The sequence below is a fragment of the Colobus angolensis genome, unplaced genomic scaffold (assembly GCF_000951035.1).
Source record: "Colobus angolensis palliatus isolate OR3802 unplaced genomic scaffold, Cang.pa_1.0 Scaffold235, whole genome shotgun sequence".
Lineage (NCBI taxonomy): Eukaryota > Metazoa > Chordata > Mammalia > Primates > Cercopithecidae > Colobus > Colobus angolensis.
This window is the reverse complement of record NW_012115544.1, coordinates 5185066-5199206: the sequence shown is the minus strand read 5'-3', so window position 1 is coordinate 5199206 and position 14141 is coordinate 5185066.

The following is a 14141-nucleotide window of genomic DNA, read 5'->3' as shown; positions in this document are numbered from 1 at the left end:
TGTTATTTTGTTTTTTAGATATTTAGATGTAGATGCCAGTTTAATTCCCTCTTTGTTATAATAATTGACATATCAAAATATCTCGAGGTCGGGCATGGTGGCTCATGCCTGTAATCCCAGCATGCTGGGGGGCCAAAGTGGGCAGATCACTTGAGGTCAGGAGTTTGAGACCAGCCTGGCCAACACGGTGAAACCACATCTCTACTAAAAATACAAAAATCAGTCAGACATGGTGGCAGCCGCCTGTAATCCCAGCTACTCGGGAGGCTGAAGCAGGAGAATCACTTGAACCCAGGAGGCAGAGGTTGCAGTGAGCTGAAATGGTACCACCACACTCCAGCCTGGGTGACAGAGTGAGACTCCATCTAAAAAAAAAAAAAAAAAAAAATTATATACATGAAGCATATTTTATGTCAAGACACCAGGCAACTAAAGTTAAAACAAATACAAAACCCAGTATTTCTCATGTATTATTATGCTTTTTCACTGGAAGAGTTTTGCACAATAATCACAACCAGAGAAGAATACATGTTTGGCTTTAAAGTAACTTCTCTTCTAGTTCCCTAGGTCAGTTACCCTATGATTGTTTATCTTTTTTTTTTTCTTTTTTGGTAGAGATGGGGGTCTCACTATGTTGCCCAGGCTGGTCTTGAACTCCTGGCCTCAAGTGATCCTCCATCTCAGTCTCCCAAAGCACTGGGATTACAGGTGTAAGCCACCAAGCTCAGCCCTGATTGTTTATCTTGTCCTTGAGTTTTATAGATAGCCTTTGGATTGAGTCCACATACATACATAAATCAGACATACTGGAGGCAGTGGGGAGGGACATCTCTGTTTTCACCTAATGTCCAAATAATTGAGACCAAGCTGTATATTATTGGTTACAGTTTTCAGTAACTTGATAATTTAAGTTTGGGTCCTCTGCTTAATAAAAATTCCAAGGAGCCTATAGATGGTACTGTAAGTACAATATCACCCTATAAATAGTAGGTAGCAGATATTATACCGGTATAAATTTCACTGAGAAATTTTTACAACCATAGAAAAAGAGGAATTGGATATGAGTCCAAAAAACTCCCTCTCTTCCTTCAATTGTTGTCCAAATGCCAGGCTCTCAATGAAGCCTGTCTACGTAGACCCATTCCCAATTCCCGTTCCCCTCTTCCTTTTTTTTCGCATTGTACTTCACACCTTCTAACATACTTTATGATTAACTTAAAATGTTTATATGTTATTATGTTTCCTATGTTAGTATGATTAATGTGTTGAGTGTTGATTGTTTATTGTCTTGGCCCCCCACTTCATCCCCACTGGAAAGTAAATCTCCAATAGAACAGGAGGTTTATCTGTTTTGCTTATTGATGTATACCAAGCCCAATAAATGAACACACTTACTGATTGATTGATTGATTGATTGAATAAATAAAAGAAGACTTCAGCTATTGACTATCTAGTATAATCCACAGTGCAAAGTAAGGGCTTTGAAATCAAACTGCCTGTGTTCAACTCCCAGCAATTCTATTTATTATAATGCCCCAATGCCCCAGTTTCCTTAACAATAAAATAAGCACAATAATGATACGTAGCTCTCAAAGATGTTCTAAGAGTTAATTAGAATAATTTTCCTGATGCAGCACATACTAAATTCTCAACAAATGTTAGCTGTAATTAAGTGTGTGCCTGGTATCTTCACACACCTTATTTAATACAGGATCCCAACACTGTGCTAGTGGAGTGCTCCGAAGAATTTCATAAGGACTCTTGGCTGATCTGAATAGAACCCCCAATTTGGGGATCCTTGGTAAAACCAGAATAATTAAAGAATGATCTTAGAATCACACGGAATTTTATGAGAAAGTAGGAGGTACTGACTTTTCTTTCCTCCAAATAGCAAAGAATGAATTCACCAATCATTTCTTCTACATACTAACTTCCCCAAACAGGGGCTCCAAAGTGAAATTCCTGTGGAGATCAGCAAGAATAAGGCTGTGAATACAAGGATAGGTTCTCTTACAGTAAAACTATGTTGGTCAAGAGCACATTCCAGAAATATTGTCCTTTCAACTCTAGACAATTGATGAGAAAATCACATGTAACCAACCATTTTCCATTGACAATGGGCCAATACTAAGAGAACTAAATGCTAATACTGTCCCAACTATGAACACGCTCAGTGTAGGGGCTGAGTGAAATGGAAAAACTGTAATCATTTGCCACTTTTTTTTTTTCTTTTTTTTTTTGAGATGGGAGTCTCACTCTGTCGCCCAGGCCAGAGTATGGTGATGGGATCTTGACTCACTGACTGCAGCCTCCACCTCCTGGGTTCAAGTCACCCTCCACCTCAGTCTCCCAAGTAGCTGGGACTACAGGCACATGCCACCACACCTGGCTAATTTAAACTGTAATCATTTGCCACTTTTTTTTTTTCTTTTTTTTTTTGAGATGGGAGTCTCACTCTGTCGCCCAGGCCAGAGTACGGTGATGGGATCTTGACTCACTGACTGCAGCCTCCACCTCCTGGGCTCAAGTCACCCTCCACCTCAGTCTCCCAAGTAGCTGGGACTACAGGCACATGCCACCACACCTGGCTAATTTAAAAAATTTTTTTGGAGAGACAAAGTCTCTCTATGTTGTCCAGGCTGATCTCAAACTCCTGGCCTCAAGTGATCCTCCCAACTTGGCCTCCCAAAGTGCTGGGATTACAGGCAGGAGCCACCGCACCCAGCCTATTTGCCAACATTTTATGACAGGTGGGGATATTCACCACCATACTAATGAGGAAGGCACTTTGCCAACATTTTAAAGTGTCAGAAATAAGACTTTGTATTTTGTTTTCTGTTGCCTGTATTTAAAATAGCACATTAAATAGCCAAACTTAGGGTTTCCAGATAAATAACCTGCTCCAATATTTTAAATTTGTGTATAAAACATGAATACGAGTCATGATTCCGATGTGGCACTCCAGTCCCTTTATCTCCTTACCAAGAATTGGCAATCTGAGCGCGTGGAGAGGCAGGGCCTCCTGTGTGCCCCTGGGAGTGTGGATTACTGTGGCTTCATCAGAGCTCACTGGAGGGGAAAGGGTAGACACACTTTGACCAAGAATATCTTGTGTTGAGGCCGGGCGCATGCCTGTAATCCCAGCTACTCGGGAGGCTGAGGCAGGAGAATGGCGTGAACCCGGGGGGCGGAGCTTGCAGTGAGCTGAGATCCGGCCACTGTACTCCAGCCTGGGCGACAGAGCGAGACCCCGTCTCAAAAAAAAAAAGAATATCTTGTGTTTATTTCTTTTTTCATTTTCTTTTTTTTCATTTCTAGAATTTACTCTGGACATGTAATCTAAGATAGGTCCAATGAATTGCCCACAAGAATATTTACTAGAACATTATGTATTTTAACTTAAAAAATGGAGACAGCTGGGTGCAGTGGCTCACATCTGTAATCCCAGCACCTTGGGAGGCCAAGGTGGGCAGATCACTTGAGTCCAGGAGTTTGAAACCAGCCTAGGCAACATGGCAAAACCCTATCTCCACACACACACAAAAAAATTAGCTGGACCCAGTGGTGCCCACCTGTAGTCCCAGCTACTCAGGAGGCTGAGGCAGGAGGATCATTTGAACCTGGGAGGTCAAAGCTGCAATAAGCCGAGATCATGACACTGCACTCCAGCATGGGCCACGGAGTGAGACTCTGTCTGGAAAAAAAAACAAAAAACAAAAGAGACAAACTGATGTTGCAAAATTGGAGATTACATAGATCAGGAGTCAGAAACTACAGCCCATGGATCAAATCCAGCCTGCCTACTGGTTTTGTAAATAAACTTCTATTGGAACACAGGCACGTCCATTCACTTATGTATTGCCTATAGCTTCTTTTGGTACAATAGCTGAATTAAGTAGTTGTAATAGAAATCACATCTGTTTGTTTCCTATTGCTGCCATAACAAATTACAACAATCTTAGTGGCTCAAATAATGCAAATTTATTCTCCTAAAGTTCTGGCGGTCAGATATCCAAAAATCAAGGTGTTGACAGGGCTGCATCCCTCCTGGAGGCTCTAGGGGAAAATCCATTTTGTCTTATCTATTATAGCATCTAGAAATCACCTGCATTCCTTGACTCTTGGCCCCATCCTCTATCTTCAAAGGAAGTAGCACAGAATGTTACAATTTGTCTCTTTAATCCCTCTGTGTCCCTCTTTTAAGGACCCTTGCAATTACACTGTGCCCACCCCAATAATCCAGGATAAACTCTCATCTCAAGATCCCTAATTTACTCACATCTACAAATTCTCTTTTGCCATATAAAGTAATACATTCTCAGGTTCCAGTGATTAGAATGGGAACATTTTTTGGAGGGCCCATTTTTCAACCTGCCATACCATGTAACCCACAAAGCTGAAAACATTTACTATATCTGGCTCCTTACAAAAATGTTTGCTGACCCCTACCTTAGACCTTGGGGCTGAGGCATCAGAGCAGCAACACATGGCCTGTAGAAAGAACTGCTCTGCCATGTAAACCCAGGAGAGCTCCCCTCTAAGCCAGTCCTCATTGGAAACACTTACATGTAATTAACTATGAAAAACCTCAAAAACATATGTAGCATTAGAAGAAAATCTAAATTTTCAAAACATAATCAGGATCTTTTCTTGGTTAAATGGTGCCCTTTTTCTTGACTTAGACATCTATTTTTTTTTTCTTCTTAATAATATTGGCAGACATAGCTAGTAGCTTAATCAGTATCCATTTTCCCCTTCTTTCTTATCAATGCAACCTCAATTTTTAACCAGGTAGCAATATGCCCAGTTAATATTCATCTCTCCAGCCTTGCTTACAACTAGAGATGGCTCTGTGACTCACTTGATCTATGAGTTAAAAGCAGAAATCTGCTGAATGGAGCCTCTGGGAATACTATTGTTTTTATAGCTTAAAAAGAAATAGTGCTGACTCACTCAGTTAATCCCCGCTACCCTGTCCCGCTGCCTGCACTAATCCCTTCTTACCACTTCTATTCAAAGTTGTATGTAGGTTCCAGCCAGGGGAGTTCAGCAAGAAAAATGAAAAAAAAAAAAAAAAAAAAAAAAAGACATTCAGTTAGAAAGGAAAAAATAGTTGGCCAGGTACAGTGGCTCATGCTGTAATCCCAGCACTTTGGGAGGCCAAGGTGGGCAGATCACCTGAGGAGGTCAGGAGTTCAAGACCACCCTGGCCAACATGGTGAAACCCAGTCTCTACTAAAAATACAAAACCTAGCTGGGTGTGGTGGCCCACGCCAGTAATCCCAGCTACTCGGGAGGCTGAGGCAGGAGAATCACTTGAACCTGGGAGTTGGAGGCTGCAGTGAGCTGAGATAGCACGACTGCACTCCAACCTGGGTGACAAGAGCAAAACTCTGTCTCAAAAAAAAAAAAAAAAAGATAAAAAAGGAAAGGAAGAAATAGTTATCTCTATTTGCAGATAACATACTCTTGTCTACAGAAAATCCTAAATAATCTGCAAAAAAAATTGCAGTTAATAAATGAATTTGGCAAGGTTGTAGGATATAATATGAATATATAAAAATCAATTATATTTCTATACACTAACAATAAATAACTCCCAAATGAAAACAAATCTATTAACAATAGCATCAAAAAGAATGCTTCTACTTTACTTGTTTCCAAAATTCTCACCGCTCCCTTTACTCTCTCTCTCTGCCTATCCTAACCCCTACCCCATAGCTTCCCAGTCCTCTACCTTCCCTGCTTTACACACACACACACACACACACACACACACACACACACACTGAATTTTTATCACAGCAGCAAACAGTTTATTGAAAGCCTGGATATGGATTTGGACTGATCTAACTTTGAATCCAAGTTTCACTTTTTGTTTGCTTGGGTCCATGAGGCATGTAACTGAGCTCTCTAAGCTGTTTCCTTGTCCATAGAAAGGGGATAATAAAAACACCTACCTCATGGGGTTTTGTGATGTTTAAACTGATGCATGTAAGATGTTTAGCCTAGAACCTGGCACACTGTGTGTTCTCACCTAATGGTGTACAGTAGCTGTGACTACCGCAACTTGCTAACCACCAGAGATGTTCGTAAAAACAAAACAAAAGAAAACAAAAAACTTATCCTGGACTGGTTTCATTCTGCTGAAGATAAGAGAAGAGACCCTGGCTTACCCATGGGACGGCAAGAATTATATCTGTAAATAATAATAAGAATAATTATAAATAATTCCTTGTTCCAGTAGAAATTTTCCTAGACATAATATACCAGTGTTAAAGTACTGACCTGTCTTTAGATGGTCTTAGTAAATACATGGTTCTATCAAATCTGTAGTTTCTTTTTTTGTTTTTAGACAGAGTCCTGCTCTTGTTGCCCAGGCTGGAGTGCAGTGGCGCGATCTCAGCTCACTGCAACCTCTGCCTCCCAGATTCAAATGATTCTCCTGTCTCAGCCTCCCAAGTAGCTGGAATTACAGGCACATGCCGCCACACCTGGCTAATTTTTGTCTTTTTAGTAGAGATGGGGTTTCACCATGTTAGCCAGGATGGCCTCAATCTCCCGACCTGGTGATCTACCTGCCTTTGCCTCCCAAAGTGCTGGGATTACAGGTGTCAGCCACCATGCCCGGCCCAAATTTGTTGTTTCTTAATAAGGGGATTTTTTTTGCTTATGTATAAAATTATTAAGGGGTAGAGCAATAGATACTCTGTGAAAGAGATAATAGGAGCAGGATATGGCTTGGAAGAAGGCAGGATATGTCAAATTAATAATGGTCTTCAATAAGGATATTACAACCTATTATGAAGAGTACAGTGGTCGGTTCTGTTCCATTTCCACTAAAACAGAGATGAAGTATGAGGCTTAACTGTGGCATTTAAAGTAGAGATTTAGTCAAGTCTGGATTACACACTTAGAAAAGGGAGTCAAGGAACGGATAATGAGGACCATTTTTTAATGTGAAACTGTGTTTGGCCTTAAAGTGAAGTCACTGACATTTATTCAGGGAATGTCTTTATGAAAACAACCATATTGATTGTCTTGAAGAATTTTTTTCCTGTTGCAGTTGCATTCATTTATTGCGAAATTGATTAGATCACTCAGTAGATCATTCTTGGCAATTTTTCATGCCAAGGCATCTGGTTAATTAGGTTTTATCACGATTGAAAAAAAAAGAAGAAGAAGGAGAAAGAAAGAAAGAAAGAAACAGCCCATTCTTAGATTGGTTTGCAGACCACAGTCAGCCAAGGGGCACATTCCTATACTCACCCCAGCCTCCTGGGACCAGGACTTCTCCACTCGCCTAGAAACCGCTCCATCCAGGCTCCTGTCTTTCAGTGAAGATTTGGGCTCTGGCTTTGAACTCTCTCCTCCTCAAGTACCATCAGCATCTTAGCTGACCTGAAGCCTACCTCAAGGACCCATCACACCTGAGTTCCTCACTTCTTTGCTTTTCTTCTCCCCTTCAGCCACCAATGAGTTAAAAGCACAAATCTGATGAATGGAGCCTCTGGGAATACTATTGTTTTTATAGCTTAAAAAGAAATAGTGCTGACTCGCTCAGTTAATCCCTGCTGCCCTTCACCACATCACACTACCCTGTCCTGCTGCCTGCACTACCCCCTTCTTGCCACTTCTATTCAATGTGGTACTGTAGGTTCCAGCCAGGGGAGTTCAGCAAGAAAAATGAAAAAAAAAAAAAAAAAAAAAGGGGCATCCAATGGACACACCTTGACCTTGTCATCCCAGATCTGCTCCTCCTCTAAAATCAGAAAACTGGAACTTCTTACCCTTTCAACCAGGCGACTCAGTTACTTCCCAGACACCATCTCCTTGACCCCTGCTTGTTTCTTGAGTCAATTCTCCTGATCTGCTTCAAATCTCCACCCTTCAATTCTGTCACCCCCACTTCACCCTCTCAGCAGATCACCCCACTCCATCAAAAGAAAACAAATGCTCCCAGAAGAGAAGACATGGAACATGTGCCATCACATTCTCTACACTACTTTCGCCTTCTCCCTTCTCTTCCACTAGGATTGAGAAGGGCGCTCATCCATCCTCGTTCCTGGATGCTGGACTGCTTCTCAACTCCCCGCTCAGGGAGAGACTAGCTCCTTGTGTTATCTTTAGTCTCTACCTTTCTCTACAGAAAGGCAGGAACCAGGGAGCATTTAAACATATTCATTTTTTCCCAATCTTAAAAGTAAAATCAAAGCCCCTTGTCAAAACCCCCTCCAAATCCTAAACTGTCTTTTTCCTCTCCATGGAGAGGCGTCTCTTCTCTCCCTCCGCAGTCCTCCCAAGTCCCACAGCAGCTGGGTCTTCATCTCTCCACTGCCCCCAGAGCCACCCGCTGACCCAGATAAAGCTCAGTGCAGTGCACACTCTTGGGTTTGTATCTGTTTTACCTCCAGGCAACATCTGTTGCTACAGACTACTCCCCGCTCTCTTCCTTTCTGTAATCCAAGTGCTCTCTAGGTCTCATATTTAGTCTCCCTCATAGACATCTCCACCCTCGAATAATGTGTTTTGTGTCTTTTCTTAGGGCTGTGTCCTGCATTCTTTTCTCTTCTCACTCTTCCAGCTCTCACCGGCTGCACTTGTTTCCTCTCGAGGCTTCATTTACAATCTGATGTGTGACAGACAATCTTCAGTCCTTTTTCCCTAGGGTAGACTTTTCTCCAGAGCTCCATGTAGCTAACTAACCACTGGACACCTCTTCCTGGAGCCAGCTCCTTCAAACCGCTCAACTCATCCTGTCCCCAACAAAATCATCCTTAGCCCTTCCTTTCTCCCAACTCACCCTGCAGGTTCCCTTGCTCCTAGTAATAATGCCACTGTTTACCCTGTTGCTCAAGTCAGGAGTTCCTCTTAAAGCCTCCCTCTCTTGACTCTTCAGATCCAATCAATCATCAAGTCTTCAGTTCTCTGCTCTAGATATCTAGCTAGCTATTTCTAATCCCTACCAGCCCTTGCTTAAGTATAGCAAAACCCTCCTAACTGGTCTCCCTGGTTCCTGCCTGGCTCTTGCACACAGCTTTGAATCTATAAAATGTTAATCCATTTGTGTCCTGCATTCCCTCGTCTTCATCTGAAACCCTCTAAGACTTCTTGCGGCCCTTAAGGGAAAATGCAGCCTTCCAAAAAGGGCTCAGAAGACTCCCAGGGCTCTACACAATCTGGCCCCTCTTACCCAAGCACCGGCCTCACTCCCCTGCACTCTCTGCTGCACTCCACACCTCACTCCGGGGCTTCGTTGTGCTCCCCGCTCTCTCTGGACAGTCCTCCAGTACTCCTCTCCTTCTCCCAACTAGGCTAACCCTTACTCAGGCTTCAAGTCTCAGCTTAAATGTCACTTCCACATGAAGCCTTCTGTAGTGAGTGGAACGATGCCCTCTTACTCCTCCCCTCCACAAAAGCTATTCCACATCCAGGCCGGGTGTGGTGGCTCACACCTGTAATCCTAGCAGTTTGGGAGGCCGAGGCAGGTGGATCACTTGATGTCAAGAGTTTGAGACCAGCCTGGCCAACATGGTAAAACCCTGTCTCTACTAAAATACAAAAATTAGCCAGGCACGGTGGTGGGCTCCTGTAGTCCCAGCTACTCGGGACGATGACACAGGAGAATTGTTTGAACCTGCAAGGCAGAGGTTGCAGTGAGCTGAGATCGAGCCACTGCACTCCAACCTAGGTGATAGAGCAAGACTCTATCAAAAAAAAAAAAAAGCAATTCCACATCCTAATCCCTGGACCCTGTGACTATCATCTGATATGGTAAAAGACATGATTAAACTAAAGATCTTGAGAGGAAAAACTTTTCCTGGAGTGTCTGGGTGGGCCCTGTCTCAGTCTGCTTGAGCTGTTGTTCAAAATACCACAGATAGTGTGGCTTAAACAACGGAAATATTTTTCCTTTTTTTTCTGGAGTCTGGAGGTTCAACATCAGGGAGTTGCTGGGACTGGTTTCAGGCGAGGCCCCGCTTCCTGGCTTGCGTTTTCTCTCTGTCCTCACATGGTCTTTCCTCAGTGCTTGTGCAGGGGAAGAAGGAGGTCTCTGGTGTCTTCCTCTAAGCGCACCAGTTCTATTGGATTAAGGCCCTGTCCTTTTGACCACATTTACCTCCTTGAAGGCCCTGTCTCCAACTAAGTCACACTGGGGGTTAGGGCTTCAACATGTGGATTTGAGGGGGGCACGATTCAGTCCACAACAAGTCCTAGATACAATCCCATGTATCCTTATCATGTAGACACACGGAGGAGAAGACACACAGAGAAAAGGAGGCAGGGATGTGACCAGAGAGGCAGAGATTGGCATTATGTAGTCGCAAGGTGAGAATGCTTGGAGCTGCCCAGCAAGGGAGAAGGAAGGAACCGATTCTCTCCTAGGGCCTTCTGGGGGACAGCAACACCTTACTTCAGACTTCTGGACTCCAGAACTGTGAGAGAGTAACTTTCTGTTGTTTGTAGTCCTCCAGTTTGTGATAATTTGTTACAGAAGCCACAGGAAGCCACCATACTTCCATGACCTCATGGATAAGATCAGGTCCCTTGCTAGCTGCTCCCAGGGTCCCAGTACTGTTCTTTCTATAATCCCCATCACACTCGATGTTTCAAGTCAATCTCGACCTGTAGACTTTAAAGTCATGAGGACAGGGACTTTGCCTTTCTTGCATACCACTGCTTCCCCAGGGCTTGGTACATAGTAGGTGCTCAATAAATACATGTGAGATGGATGAATTCATGAGCTGATATTGAGAAACTCTTCGCTGGGAGAGTAAACAACTGACTAGCCTATGAAAACAAGCTAGGAAAGTTCTTTGCTGTAGAAGACATTCTCAGTCCTTTGAAATAATTAGGTGAGGTCTTGTCTGCAGACCACAGGAACTATCTTTCAGGGAGTTTTCTAGTCCCTGATACTGTGACCCCGTGGTTTTCAGTTTTCCTAGGAACTTGAGCTTTGGTGCCCTCTGGTGACAGGAATTACTTGTCTCTTGGTCTCCTGTTCTACATCTATCAAGATTGACACAAATCTAGTTACCTGTTGCTGTATAGAATTTTCTCATTGTGGAGAAATTGAATTTTGTCTGTACAGTTACAAGAAATCTGCTAGAATTGTGTGATTAACCAGTCTGTAAAAGTTTCATAAAGCACATAACCTCCAAAGACCTTACAGATGCCCATTCCAGTGCTTCCTTTTGAATATGAAGATTTTCTGGTGAAATACAATGTTTCAGGTTACACTTGTTACCATACTTTTCTCCTCAAATAGCTATGTTTTTAATGTCAAATTTAATTATCATTTGGAAAACCAACATTGTAGTTAAGTGGCTGCTTATAATCACTGGAGGCTTACAGTGCTTTCCAATGCCTTTAAACCTTCATTGTGATTGAAAAGCAAGTTGTTAGAAGATTGTGTGTGTGCTGTTTATAAATGAGAAGTTATGGGTCTGGCTGCCTGTCCATAAACAGACTTGCTTTATCTCCTGAGCTTGTGCAAATGCTGACAGCTCCACAGTCTTCTGATTTTAATTCTGTGAGTTGCGATCCAGACTGTTCCACATGGCAACTGCACGCACAAGTGTGCTCGGTTTCACACCAAAGACGTGTTTCTCGATGTGTCATTTCAAGATGATTTGAGAGGAGGGAGTAAACACAATTTTCTTTCCTCGCAGATGACATAATCCTCTTAGCAATAATTTATCATAATTTCTCATTGAGCTTCAAAGGGACAAATGGGTTTGTAAATATTTCAGTTTGAGGATTTTCTGACCCCAACCACTTAGTCAAATAAATAAGCTGCTCTTTCCAGGAATTCAACACTGGTTTCCTTACTAAACTGAAGAATCCTTTATATAATGTAAACAACCACCTTCTCACTTTGTATATTCCAAGTTTCGCTTTCCTATTTGTACATCTGTACCTACCCACAAGACACTGATGTCCCCAGTCTGCTTCTTACAAAGAGGCAGGGTTATGCAGGCCTCATGATGCAACTGCTTCTGGAAAATGCAAATGCATGCATGGTGAGTCTTCAGCTGGTGAGATATTACAGGTTTCTTTTAAAATTTTTTCTAGAGAGAAATGGGTTAAGGAAATAAAGATATTGGAATGGGGCAGGAACGTGAGGTGATTATTTTAAAGACTTGGGAGGGAATACAGTATAATAGTTGAGTATAGCTTCTAGAGTTAGACTGCCTGGGTTTGAAAGCAAACATAGATATTTACTAGTTCTGTGACCTCAGGAATGTCACTTAAGCCCTTGCACCTCATATTCCTCAATTGTAAAATGGTGGTAAAGACAGTAGCTCTCTTTTAAAATTGTTGTGAGAATTTAGTGACTCAGTGTTGCAAAGACCTTCGAATAGTGTCTGGCACATAGAAATATAGATATACTACATATAAAATTATATAGACATATAAAATAAATATATAAACATATACACACATATATAAAATACATAATATAATTTATAAATATATACATATAATTATATTTACATGTTTATTTTAGATATTTATTATATGTATATATTTATAAACATATATGTATTTATATATACTTATTATATGTATGTTTCTAAATATATGTATTAATATATACTTAAAATGTATATGTTTACATTATAAATTTATACATATATAAATTATATGCAATATATCACATTTTAATATATAATTTTATATGTATATGTAAATTGTATGTAAATATGTATATGGGCTGGTGCAGTGGCTCACGCCTGTAATCATAGCACTTTGAGAGGCTGAGGCGGGTGGATCATCTGAGGTCAGGAGTTCCAGACCAGCCTGGCCAACATGGTGAAACTGTCTCTACTACAAATACAAAAACAAGCCGGCCGTGGTGGCGCATGCCTGTGACCCAAGCTACTACTTGGGAGGCTGAATCATGAGAATCGCTTGAGCCTGGGAGGCAGACGTTGCAGTGAGCTGAGATTGTGCCACAGCACTCCAGTCTGGGAGACAGAGCAAGACTCCGTCTCAAAAAAATGTATATATAAAATCTTACTAAACAGCCTTCCCTGGACCTGACTATCAACAATGAGAATTGCTCTTCTTTGCCCCATTTCTCTCCTTCTGCCTAAGCCAGAAGAATCACTTCTCCTGGAGAGGGATTCACTAGGAAAGGACTTTAATTCTGGTCTGACAGACTGCTTGATATCGGAGTGAATTCTTGAGGCTTACCGAGATCATCTCATGGAATGATGAGTTGACTTGCACCCACTAAAACAGGGGCAAGCCTCCTTCAAAAGATCATGCCAAAGACTGTGTGGGTACTGGAAAAGCTGTGTGGCAGGGAAAGGGCTTGCTCCAGCCTAGAAGCCTGCAAGGTCCCCTCTGCACCCAAGTTCATTAAGGCCAGCAAAGCCAACTGACACCATAGGAAACAGCTCATGGGACACCCTGTGACACAAAGTTTTCAAGCTCATTGCTTCCCCCTGAAGTCAAGTTTAGTACCTGTGCTGTACTGGACCAGCCATGGACATAATGAGGGAACTGGTCACTCCAGGGGAGTCCAGGTGGAACAACAGGTGTTACTCAAAAGTATGGTTTTCAACTTAAAAAGGAAGGAAATTCTGAAACATGCTACATGGATGAATATTGAGAGCATGATGCTAAGTGAAATAAGCCAGTCACAAAAAGACAAATATTATATGATTCCATTTACATGAGGTACTTAGTCACATTTACAGAAACTGAAAGTAGAAGGGAGGGTGGTTGCCAAGGGCTGGGGGAAAGAGAGAATGAGGAGTTAGTGTGCAATGGGTATATTTCAGTTTTGCTAGATTAAAAAGTTCTGGAGATTAGTTGCACAACAATGTGAATGTACTTACTACTGAGTTGCAGACTGAAAAATGGTTAGGATGGGCCAGATGTGGTGGCTCACACCTATCCCAACACTTTGGGAGGCCAAGGTGGGCAGATCACTTGATGTCAGGAGTTCAAGACAAGCCCGGCCAATATGGTGAAACCCATCTCTACTAAAAATACAAAAAAATTAGCCAGGCGTGGTGTTGCATGTCTGTAATCCCAGTTACACGGGAGGCTGAGGCACGAGAATCACTTGAACCCAGGAGACAGAGGTTACGGTGAGCTGAGATCACACCATTGCACTCCAGCCTGGG